At 35.7% G+C, this 12924-nt stretch overlaps 2 long non-coding RNA genes across 4 annotated transcripts in view; both read left to right on the forward strand.

The window, feature by feature from the left end:
* The window catches only part of LOC134759491 (uncharacterized), a 37727-nt gene extending 30168 nt beyond the window's left edge, over positions 1-7559 (forward strand). The window contains exon 2 of the long non-coding RNA XR_010135728.1: positions 2188-7559. This is a non-coding gene — a long non-coding RNA (uncharacterized LOC134759491). The remainder of the gene's footprint in view (positions 1-2187) is intronic.
* The window catches only part of LOC129049067 (uncharacterized), a 239567-nt gene that overhangs the window by 59038 nt on the left and 167605 nt on the right, over positions 1-12924 (forward strand). The window lies entirely within an intron of this gene.

Genomic DNA, 12924 nt, shown 5'->3' on the forward strand with positions numbered 1-12924 from the left:
GCCTTTTGTTCCTGCTTAGGGCACATAATTCCAATTTATCATGGATTGCTGCAGGGCCCACCTGACTTTATGACTTGATGGGTCTAACAGAAGTGAGCTCATGGACAGTTTCAGACAGACTCATGGTTAAGCCATGGGTCCAAGTAGCGTATTAGAAGCTGTTTTTCTAAGGGCATATAGTGTTTTGTTTTGTTTTGTGTAGATGGCATGGCTTTCCCAAGTGACTTGAATTGTGATTTTCCCACTGAGACTTGTCATAAAATCCATACTGTATTTTTTTTAACACTGCTGAAATCTCCACAGTCATAAAGTCTGCTTGATTTTGAGCAGAAAACTGCAGGGATTTTTTTGTACAGCATCCTGGGGTTGCTGTCTAGCCCTTTTCTGCTCTAGGCCCCATCTGAGATCAGCTCACTAAGTCGCATACTACATTAGGCCAGAGCAATGTTCTTAGGTGTGGAATGTGTTTTGTCTCTAGAATCCAAAAGGCTAGTAGGGATTGTAATTCCTTCTTTGTGGCGGGGGATGTAAGATATAGCAATTAGCCTTTTGCTTTGGTGAGATTGTACTGGCGTATCCCTTATGTTAGGCACTAGACACTGCTGAGTTGATAGGCCCTTGAAGATATAATTTATCTTCTACCTTCCAGGTCTCATGTGCTTTACCAAATCCTCCAGCATGCTAGCCATCTCTTGTTCACTTTGCATTATAAGAATGATATGATGTCATTGATGCAATTGATCAATGTGATGTTCTATGTAAAATCCAGATCTCTTTATATTTATGAGAAAAAGCGGAGAGTTAACATAGTCCTTGGGCAAAAGTGTAAATGTATGTTGTCTATTCCATGTAAATGAAAACTATTTTGGTCCTCTTTCTTGATTAAGATAGTGAAGAATTCATTCGCTGTATCAATGCCCCCATGCCAGATACCTGAGGTTATTTTATTCTGTTCTCACAAAGATGTTACAGTCACGTGGCAGCTATAATCAGGGCTACTACTTGTTTGAATTTGTGGTAACCTGAAGTTATTCCTCCAGAATCTATCTAGTTTGGGCAAGGACTACTTATGGCAGGATACACCAAACCTGAAATCTTTAAGGATGACGCTAATATCCTTCATATCTTTAGAAGTATAATATTAGCTTCAATTTACTAACTTGGCATGGGTATTAGTTTCAGATCTTTCTACTTGGTCTTTCCTGAGATTATAACTTTTACCTCCACAGGCCAAGGTAATAATGTGAAAGTTACTCTAATTGGCAAGTATGTCAAAACCAATTACACATTTGGGATTTGGGGAAATCACCAAAGTATGGTTTTGTGGACCCAGTGGAACCACTTAATCCAGTCTGACCAGAGCACCATTTGCTTTATACTCCCTCTGTGTGACTCCACTCTAACTTTGACATTTTGGGTCTCCACATATCAATATCGAATTAGTGCCCATGTCCAAATGACCAATAGCAATATCTGGATATTCTGCTTTGCCCAGTGTATAATTATCCAAACAAATAGCTAGAGGTCCACTTGCAGAGTGGCTAAGGAAATTATTTCAATATATGTTTGTCCAGGTGTTGCAGTCTTTTCTTCTTGGGACATAGTCATCTTTTCACTTAACAGGTTGTAGGTCTGAAACCTTACTCAGGTCCAGGAAATGGAGAAATGACCATGACTTTTTAAAATCAAGGTCACCATCTTCAGCCTCTTGAGGAGTCATTCCTGCATTCTTTTGATTATATAATTTAAGAGATATGTTTTGGCTGTTCATTTATTTGTATTTAGAGATGCTGTATTCTATTAACCATCTCCACAACTCCCAGAAAGTCATGCCCCCTTCCTTACCACTCCAACCTTACCAGTCCTGTGTTAATGGAGACTCCCAGGACCCTGAGAGTTAAATGCTGCTACTTAGCCTTTATTGATTTCAGTTGTTCTGTGGCAAACAAAATCTCTGTGACAGCCCCTTCTATCATCCACTGTGGCTTGGGGAACAGAGCCACCACTGAACTTCTTGTTGATTCTGGTGTCCCTCTCCCTTGTACACTCCTGATGGCCTTCTTAAATGGTACTTCCTCTAGGCCTTCCCATGGAACAATATAATCCTCTGTGGGTCTTCTGACCTCACGTCATATACTCTTTCCAGCATGCCTATTTCCCTAAGCCTCTCTATTCCTTTCTCCACAGTCTGCCATAGCAACTCAAGTAATGCAACTTTACTCAGCATGGACCATCACTTTCTCCAGACTTCTAAGAGATGCCATAGCAGAAAATTTATGCCTTTCCCTGCGTCTTTGTCAAGTGTTAAATCCCATGTCCTGATATCCTGAGAGAATGGCTCTAAATCAATAAACTCTCCTTTATCTAGTTTCATGTCCTGCCTCCTTGATCAAAACTCTTAAAACCAGTTGTTTATCCAAATATGCTGGCTAATCATTGAAGCTCTTTTGGGGGTATAGTCTCTTTCCTCACCACTCAGGTCTGGTATAACCTTGAGTTGCTTTTGATGTAATTTAACCCAAATTTTGGGCCTGGCATTTAGGAGATGAGATGAGGGAAAATCCTGAAGGTGACCCTGTTGCCTTGTGGGAGAGAGGACTCTGCAGTGTTTTCCCATATGCAAGAAGGGTAGCTGTAAAAAAGGAAGGATGCATTATCTCTACAGGATCTAAGGATTTAGAAAACTTTGGGGAACCCAAATTTTTGGGTGAATAGGTGCATCTGACTGATCTCATATGTTGGGATACCAGGGATTCCTAGCAAGGGCCCCAAGCTTGGCATAATAGATTTGACTTAGTTAAACATTCTATATACTTTCCCAGCAGCCACTTTCAGCCAGGCATCCTGGAGGCTCTCCTGGTACTTGCGCAGCTCAGATATTGAAGGTCCTGGTGGAAGATTGTGGTGCTCACCCATGGGCCTCCCATTTTTCATGGGCTGTAGGCTTCAGTTGCTGTCTAAATCCTACAAAGAGTTCCTTTATATATTTTTCCAGATTTTCTGGTTGCTTATGGTGAGAACTTAATTTCAAAGCTAGTAACTATATCAAGGTTGGAGCTGGAAATCTCAATAAATGATTGCTGAATAAACAAATTTGCTGCATTTGACATGCATCTGGACATCTGGTACGTCCTGATGGATACACTGAGTAGGCATTGGGAGTCATCTATGTATGATAGTAGTTGAAAGACACTGTACAAGTTGTTGAGATATCCAAAGAAGATTATAAAAAGGCCAAAGAGAGAAAAATGTTAAACATTTTAAATTTTAAAATGAGAGAAGAGCAATATTGAAAGGACAATGAGTAAGACAATTAAGAAAAGACAAAAAAAAGAAGAAACATTAATATTTTATTTAAATATTATTGTCCTTCAAATTAACAAATACTTACTGAATTTCTCCTATAATTTATATAATTAATGAGGAAGAGATTGTATGGATTTGTGGGTGAGTCAAGAATTAGGGTTCAATGAGGAAGAATTTTTGAAAGAGTAGAAGTGTTGGGTTTCAGACTAACTGCTTAAAACATAAAACAGGATAGATCTGGAAGATAGGGTTAATTCAGCCATCAGCTAAGCAAGGGCAGGCTTAAGACTTTGCTGCTATGATGCACACAAGAATATCAATTCAAAAAATATCAGGGTAGAAGAAAAACAGTAATGGTTCCAGAATTTTCATAGTGATGGAGATTTGGGGCAAAAATATGGTTGAAAGCAAATTCAGAAGACTTGTCTGGAGGTGGCATTTCTCCATAAATATACTTTTAAAATTTAAAGTCTGTGTTATAGATGAATAAAAATAATCAGACTGATGATTTCAAACACATGTTGGCTGACTCTATTCTTATTTACATAATTATAGCAGTTGTTTAAATTGGGATGGTTTTGTGAAGTAGAGGATTTTGGAGGACCTTTATTTCTCTCCAACTCCACCCCAAGCTATCCTTACCCTGCAAATGCAATGCATGACTGTGTTAATGAAAGAGGAAGCTGGGAGATTCCACATGAAAGAGTGAAGTAGGAAACATTATCCCAGTTGGTCTGAAAGGCATATATGTACTTTAAGAGATATCATTTATAACAAGAGAGGGGGAAGGTTAGATGTTTAAAAGTTGAGCTAACAATGACAAGAATAGTCCATAAAAGTGTTGGTAATTTTAATCCTAGTGAAACAGGAAGAATAATGATGCTATGAAGTCTTATGTTGAACTCTATGTAACTTTAGTTGTTATATTAGGCTATTCTTTTGCATTGCCGTAAAGAAATACCTGAGGCTAGACAATCTGTAAAGAAAAGAGGTTTAATTGGCTCACAGTTCTGCAGGCTGTACAGGAAGCATGTTGCCAGTATTTGCTTCTGGTGAGAGTCTCAGGGGACTTAAAATCATGGCAGAAGGTAAATGGGAGGTCAGTGTATCACATGGCAAGAGCAGAGCAAGAGAGAGAGTAGAGAGGTACTGTACACTTTTAAACAACCTGATCTCAAATAAACCCACTCATCACCAAGGGGATGGTGATAAATCACTCATGAAGGATCTGCCCCATAGTCCAAACACTTCCCACCAGGCCCCAACTCCAACACTGGGCATTACACTTCAACATTTAAGACAGGACACACACTCAAACCATATCAGTTGTTAAGGTGAGTATACAGTAATACATGTCCAGGTGGATATGCTTCATAGTTAGTGAAAGGTGTACAATTGGATGAAGAAAAATCCAGGGCCATCTGCCTGTCTGTGACATAATAAATGCTCCATGTAATTGTTCATCAAAATAGAATGGCAATAAGCAAGATCAACTATATTGTGATGCCAAAAGGGGGCCCTGTGGCTTTGTGATAAAATTGTACTCATTTATTCCAATTTTGCCCCAAAAGAACCATATAATTAGCTCCATTAATAAACAATTGAGTCCTTCCACTCATCCATCTATCCCTCCATTCTTCCACTCTCCCATTTAGTGCCATTCACCTTCATTCTTCATTAGTTAACAGTGAGAATACTCAAAAGGCAAATAGCTCTGCAGTTTTCTCTCCACCTCATTGGAATTGTGGGAACATTTATTGAGTGGTGAGGGTTAGGGTAATGAAACTTGGAAAACTGCCATCCTAGGATCCCTCTGTGCTACCAATATGCAAATAATTTAATAGTAATGCAGTCAAGAGTTCCCTGAGTAAAGACTCTCCATTTTCATCACTGTTGGTAAGTGCCAAGAGGGACAGATGAGAATAAGTTATAGCCACATTGTGACATGTAATAAATCTTCCAAAAGAGGTTTACACGTACTCAGCTCTTTGGCTTTTATCCTGTGTACGACACTTCTGTTTGCTTTGCATCTAAGCAACAGAAAGTAATCAGCTGCTAAGAACTTAATTATTGGTTGCACGGATAACCCTTAGGGTGTCTGTGTCCAGTCACTTGGGCCTCCTTCTACATCTCTCATCACATAAAGCAATATGCTTCCCTGAGTGCCTGCCTCTCTGGAAAGTGTGGTGGTTCATTTCTCCTTCAAGAGGAAGACAAAGGGCTGCTGAAACAACAAAATACAATGAAATGGCTGTTCCTTGGGAAAATGAGCCACTAATAGTTCTTGATGACTGAAACAAAGGAAGAGTCCTAGGGCTAGAAATCACTCAAGAGCAGAGCCTTGATAACAGTCAGAAGCTGAGAGGTAGAAAGTGTAAGGAATTCTAGGGAGAGGAGTGAGAAAATACTGTAACAGGCTTGCAAAATCCAACTCAGAATCACACTAGTATATTAATGAGACAAGTTAAACCAGTCACACTCCCACCTCTTAACCAAACTGTTAACACAATTTAACACACTTTCAAAGGGGCACCCCTATGATGTGCTAATGAAGACACTTTCTTCCCAGCATGAGTGAATGGGCTTTTCCCCCTTTGTTGAGCTCTGTTTGATCAGGAAGACAAAATATTCAAATATCTTGTGAATCTAGGAGGTGGTTAGGATGGTTTTCAAATATATATATTTTGTGTATGTGTGTGTGTGTGTGTCACGCATGGAAACGGAGACATAAAGGACCAAATCTATAGCTCAAAGTTAGTACAATTATGTGAATTTGAATTGGTTTTCTGCTTCAGCTTTTCCTTACTGTTATTTAAATGCTGTGAAATTAATAAATACTGTTTAGGAATTTTCTCTTTTAGGATTATAAGTAACCTGGAAAATAACAATAACTGAAATGCTCTGTAATTTGTAAGCAGTCAACAGATGTATAAGTATCATTTCAGTTTTCAAAATTACATTGTAAAGTGTTTGAATTGGACTTTGAAACAATTTTTCTTTTAACTATAGGTGGTGGATACATTCTAGAAACTTGTATCTTAAAGCAATCAAACAATTTATTTTCAGTATAGCTTCAAGATTAAAGCAATCTCCGAATAGGTATTGTTTCACTTAGATAGCTCCAAAGACAAAAACTAGGTCCCGTGAGGCTAAAACAGTGGTATGCATAGGGGGGTTTATTTTTACTACCCTTTAAACTGTCCACATACAATATTATATACATGCAAAGATATACAAAATACACTCTTTATGCATTACATATTTCAAAATAAAAAGGAATTCTCAAAAAGACTTTTTTCCATAGCTGAAATATTAAATTGAGTAGAGGCAACGCATTTAGCATTCTTAAAAGTTTCTTGAAAGATTTTATAGAAAAACTGCCCATTATTCTAGTTGACAACAGTTATATGAATTTTTTTAAAAAGACAACCTGTAAAAAACAAAAAACGTCTTTTAACTAAATTATATGATATACAGATCACTACCTATATTTTTTTATGAGCATCTAAATTTTGGTGGAAAAGGTTTTATAAGTTCTTATTGCTCTTATAAAACTTTGTGGTTATCTGACAATGATTCATGTAATATTATTGCATATCTGACTTTGGCAGTTACCCATTACACCATGTTAACATATTTCAATAAGTAATCAATTTGGTTTTCCAGTACCCTGATTTAATACAGGTTTCATTATTAGCCTAGTATTTATTTTTTAGGCATGTTGTCCATCTTAGTCTAGGACTGCCCTTTTTGCATTAGCCATTTTAGGATAAAATACTTAATAAGATTTGCATTTAAAAAATGAACTTGAGGAACTGGACCCCCTCCAGACAGAGCAAGTAATTATGTCATTTGTATTGCAAAGCAGGAGTGGCTATAAAGCAATGGTATACTTTTTTAAAGATTGATAACCCTAAGCAGTATTATATTATACATAAAATGGCAGGTCTGACAGAGGAACTAAACGTGGGCAGTGTATAAAATCCTGAGAACTGTAGAGAGTTGCAAAGTCTTTACTTTGTCTTTCTATAAGACAGCCAATTAGAAGGAACTGATTATGGCTGATATCTTTATTTCCTATAACATCTCTGTGTCATATATTGGTCTTGTCCTAAGAGAACCCTATGTTTTTGTAGATAGCAAGATTGCCACATCATATACTAGTGGATGCTCTCAAATTCACTTCCTTGTATTCAGAGGTTCAAATTAGATTGTGTCTATAGGAAGTGGCCAAAAAAAAAAAAAACGGAAACTGTTCGGTTATCATCATGATCACCCTATCCACCAAACTGAAATTTTCCATTGCTGATAAGAACTCAAAGCTGGCAATATTATTACTACTAAAGAATACAACAGAGAACTTGTATTGAGCAGCTCAAAGCTATTTAAGATACTTGTATTGAGAGACTCGAAACTATGTTCCAAGTACTGTGTTAAGTATCTGACAGTATTTATCTCATTAATCCTCACAACAACCTTGCAAGGTTGGCATTATTAGTCAAGATACCCAGTCTAGTTTAACTTTAGGAGTGATGTTTTTAATTACTATGGTAAATTTATTTAAACTAAAAAATGTTTTACAAAATATTCTGAAGATATTTTCCAAACAGAAGCATCCACGACTATGTTTCAGTGAATTACAGGGCATTAAAATGTTCTGGCCTTAAACTGGGATCTTTTAAACTAATAGCAGTCCTAATGTTTTTTAGAGGAAGGTTTTATAAAAAGATATGCCTAAATTATCAATCATGGTCTTTCTTTAGGATAAAAAGATACATGCCAGCTTGTTTTTCAGGCATTGGCCAACAATATATTTTCTTAAATTTGACTAAAGTGTTCCCAACCTTAATTTAACAGGGTTCACACCCTCATGAAGGAAAACACTAAAAGAAATGCAAAGCAAATGAGAAAAGTAGTCTGATAAGAAAAACAAAATTCCACAGAGGCAACAAGCCAGTGTGATATGAACGAAGAACACCGATGGGGAAAACTTCGACTTTTCCCATGAGCTCAGTAAACCCATCTAGGGAGTTGTTAAAAATTGGAGAGGCAATGTGGAGATAGCAACATTCTTTTAGACTTCAAAGAGAAGGAAATATGTTTAGGATCTTCCTGATATAAAAAGCTGTTAAATTCTGAAGTTTTTCCTTAACATTTATTCTCGATTTGAGACTCTAATATTCAGTAATTGGATTCCATGTTTAATTGTTCCATATTTCAATCAGCAGTCTACTTAACAAGTCAATCAAATGAATATTCTGGTAGTGTTCTTTACATTATTTATACATACATACAAATACATAAATATGTACATACATTTATATAATAAAGAAAGCTCAGCAATTTTAGTTAATTATAAAATAAGATATATCAGTTTCTTAGGGCTGCTGTAACAAAGTATTATAAAATTGTTAGCTTAACAGAAACTCTGAAAGTTCTGGAAGATAAATGTCGGGATCAAGGTGTTGACAGAACTGGTTTCTTCTGAGGACAGTGAGGAAGTGTCTGTTCCATGCCTCTCCCCTGGGTGCTAGTGGTTTGCCAACAATCTTTAATGTTCCTTGACTTGTAGAAGCTTACCCCCATCTCTGCCTTCATCTTCACCTGGTGTTTTCCCCATGTGCCTGTCTGTCTACAAATTCCCTCCTTATAAGGACATCAGTCATAGTGAATCAGGGACCCATGCTACTCCAGAATGACCTCATCTTAACATTATATCTGCAACAAGCCATATTTCCAAATAAGACCACCTTCTGACATGAGAGTTAGGACTTCAACATGTAGATTTTGGGGGGACAAAATTCAACACAAGACATAAGGTTAACTTTGGAAGAAAAGGGATGTTTAACATAGAAAGTTAGAGTTGGCAGGAACTTTAGAAACCTTTACGACTTTCAGATGAGAATGCCTCGGCCCAGAGAAATCAGGTGACTTACCCGCTGATCACACAGCCAGTGGCAGAGCTAAGACTGGGATTCAGATTCCTAAGTTCAAACACAATACGCTTCCCACCACCTGGGTTTCAACTTGCTGATAATATGGTACTTGCACAAGTGATTTCATTTAGGAACCATTTTTTCCTGGTAGGCAAATTACATTGTTAAATAAGATTTTAAGGTTTGGACTACATATTTCACATACTTTATGGGGAAACTCTGGATGCTTCTCAAGAACAAATATGTTAAATTATTAAAAAATAAGAATTTAATCTCTCTTTATTTCTTCTCCTAGTGATGCTTAAATAATGAGGGCATTGTACAAAATACTCTACTTATACTATTTCAATTTATCTTTATTGAAATCTTAGAGGGTAGGTCTTATTATTCCCATTTTAAAGATGAGGAAGAAGAAAAAGATGTTAAATAAATCTACCAAAGTCACCCGATAATAAGTTACATAGCTAGGATTCAGATTGGTTTATTTGACCAGAAAGTCTTTTTTCCTTTCAACTATGACAAGCTGTTTCACATATTTGATTTCTGACATCACAGAATAACCTGTAGAAATGTAGAGGAAGAAGAGGTCAGAGATAAATCATTTTAGACATAATATTTCTACTGGAAAATATGTCAAGCATGTAAGTAGAAATGTTCCTTAGGTAGGGGTGGATAAAGGGAAAATTCAAGGCATCAAAATTGAACTGTCAACGAAACCTGTAATTAATATAAAAAAATCATCAGTAAGTTTAAGTAGATTAAAAAAAAAAAAAAAGGAAGGAGATGGGAAGATTTGAGAAGAACCAGGGCAGGACAGTGTCAGATATCTCACATTAGGAAGAAAGTGAAGGAAGAGAGGCCCTTGAACTAAATTTTGTACTGGAAACAAATCTTACTCATTTTGTATCATTAGTACCTAATCTGCATTAAATAATTAACAAATATGTGTAAAAATGAAAACTTTGGAATTGACAGAAACCATTTTTAATAGAGTTTTGAGGATGATGATAGGATGTAAGTCTATCAAATATGCCTGGTTTCATAATAGTCTACCTACTGGTTTGAAAAATAATAGCCAACATTAATTGAGCACATGCTATGTTTCAGGCTGTTCTAAATAGTTTGTAGGCAACATTGCATTAAATTCTCTCAACAAATTTATGATATGAGTACTATTTTGATCTCCATTTATAAAGGAAGAAAATGAGGTTTAGAAGCCACACAGTAAGGGGCCCACTAGATTATTAGGAGCAATCACTCTTAACCACTGATTTCAACAAGGAAGAAGAAATGTTATAAGAAGGAATTTAGTTCACTTTTTTTTTTCACCTAGCACAGCACTTGGCAGGTATTTAATAAATGTTGGATAAAGTTTTAAGTTATGTTTTATTAAGGATTGGGTCCATGGAGATGCAGAATAGCACAGGGGAGTCTTCAGAGGATAAAGTAGATGATGCTAAAGAATGAAAAGAAACAGCAGAATCAAGAAGCCTCATCAAGTGAAAAATAATCTATGCCTGAGCATGGATAGAGAAGGCAACTTTGTGTGAGAAATACTTCATCATCTATTGCTATGGTTCATCACATCTTGAATTTCAGAAATCTGTACAAGAAAGTTACATTTATAATGGCCATGAAACCCAAGAAAAAATTCCTTATTCCTAAAGTTTATGTTTTGCAATCATCAGTTTCAAAAAGTTTCAAATGTGAATCATATTGTTAATAGTGTATAACCATAAAATTTTCAAGAGTAAGTTATTGAAACAAAGTAGACGTTGCAAGAAGTACTTAGGGGTGTGTGTGTACGTGTGTGTATAGGAACAGTCATATTGAACTATTAAATGCAAAAATATTTTTGTTAAAATTGTTGGATGCTGAAGTATATATGCAATTGCCTTGATATATTTGAGCAAGTGTCCACTTTCTATGTCAAATACAGGTACATGTTTATTTAATATTTATTGAGTTATTATTATATGCCTGATATCATGCCAGGCTCCAGGATGTCTCTATAATTTTAAAATAAAAAAATTAAAAACCTGCTAGTTACAGTTTGTTAAACTGTTTGTTTATAAACTCTGGAAATATTTAGTGTCCCTATTTTTCCCCAATTGGAGAAGGTCGATATCTAATTCTTGTAAATGCATATAAATTATTGTCAAATATTTTCTGAATGTTAGATAAAATACATTGTAGCCCCAACCATCATTTATTATATTAATCATTAGTTGTCAGAAGCTGAATAAAAAATACAATTTATCTTAATTTTTGAAAAAACTTGTTTTAAATCTTAATTCTAATTTTAAAATAGCTATATCATTAGCTCACAAAAATATTCTATCCAAGTACATAAGCCATACCAAGACAATGGGCTTAACTCATGGACTGAATTAAAAGTTAGGGATATGAAAAGGCAAACTTACTTAAGGAACATCAGTAGTTATTTCTACAATAAATGTCTTTTTCAATCACTACTATTCCAACAGAGGTTGAGGGCTCAGGAAAATTAATCTAATTCAGTATTTTGTAAGTATTATAAATTAACACACAAACTGAGTCACCTCCCCTACATACTCCTTAGTGTATATTCTGTAACTCATAAAAAGCACCGTCAACCTTTGGGCTTTTTTAAAATGGCAACCTCAAGCTATTCTGAAGTCCTCGTCCTTATTCTCTCCTCAGCCAATCAAATGTGAAATTCTGTCAATTCAGCTTCTGAAAACTGATAACTTGCATTTGTTTCTCCACCTCTTCCTTAATTTGAATGTTCACCCTCTAACCTGGACTAATGCAGAGTCATTAACAACTCTCCCTCTCTTTGGTTCACTCTATTCCTTCCAGTCTATCCTAACTGCACACATGTCCTAAACCTGACTTGTCACTCCATGCATAAAGGCATTTTAAGTTCCTCTACTGTTCAAAGAATTTGGACCATCCTTTTAATACAATTCATATAGAGAGACTCATGGTTTCTGCATGGGTCTTCTCATATCCAGGCATCAATAAAATAAATGACATCACTTTAACTAAATATTTTTAAGACAAAATTCTTACTAATGCATTCTTATTAAATATTTAGAATTACTCCAATTATAGTCCTAAACTCCTTTAGAAATATATGTGTTCATAAACATGTACATTACATTTATATGTATATACATTTACATTTGATTTTGTTTTAAGAAACTTGGGAGCATGCTCTAAATCATCATATTAATTCAAAGTTGGTCATCTTATTAGGCTGCAAAAAATGTGGCCTAAATACCCTAGTTTATAATTCAGCAAAGTGCTTGGAGGAGGCACAGTAGGAATGATGAATGATAAAGATGGGATTATTACTCAAGTCTCATTTGTGACAGTTGACTTCCGTGATATTTATCTTACATTTTTCTTTTTGGCTGTGTGTGTGAGTGTAATACACTTTATATATTAGCATTGGTCCATCTATTATTATATTGGCAGCAGGAGATTTTCATTGATTAGTTTCTCTCTATTTGTTTTTTCTTTCTCTAAACCTTCATGCTGTAATGCAGAAGATTTATTTCCAATGATTTATTAAAATGTAATTCTAAGGTGACTCCTTATCAAGGAAGTAATCTGCAGGCTATCTTTGTTTAAACTTGCAACCTGCTTTGTCAAGGAAAACTGCCTATGAAATTTTCATTATAATAGACAGCTTTTC

Source organism: Pongo abelii, chromosome 10, assembly GCF_028885655.2.
Source record: "Pongo abelii isolate AG06213 chromosome 10, NHGRI_mPonAbe1-v2.0_pri, whole genome shotgun sequence".
Taxonomy (NCBI): Eukaryota; Metazoa; Chordata; class Mammalia; order Primates; family Hominidae; genus Pongo; species Pongo abelii.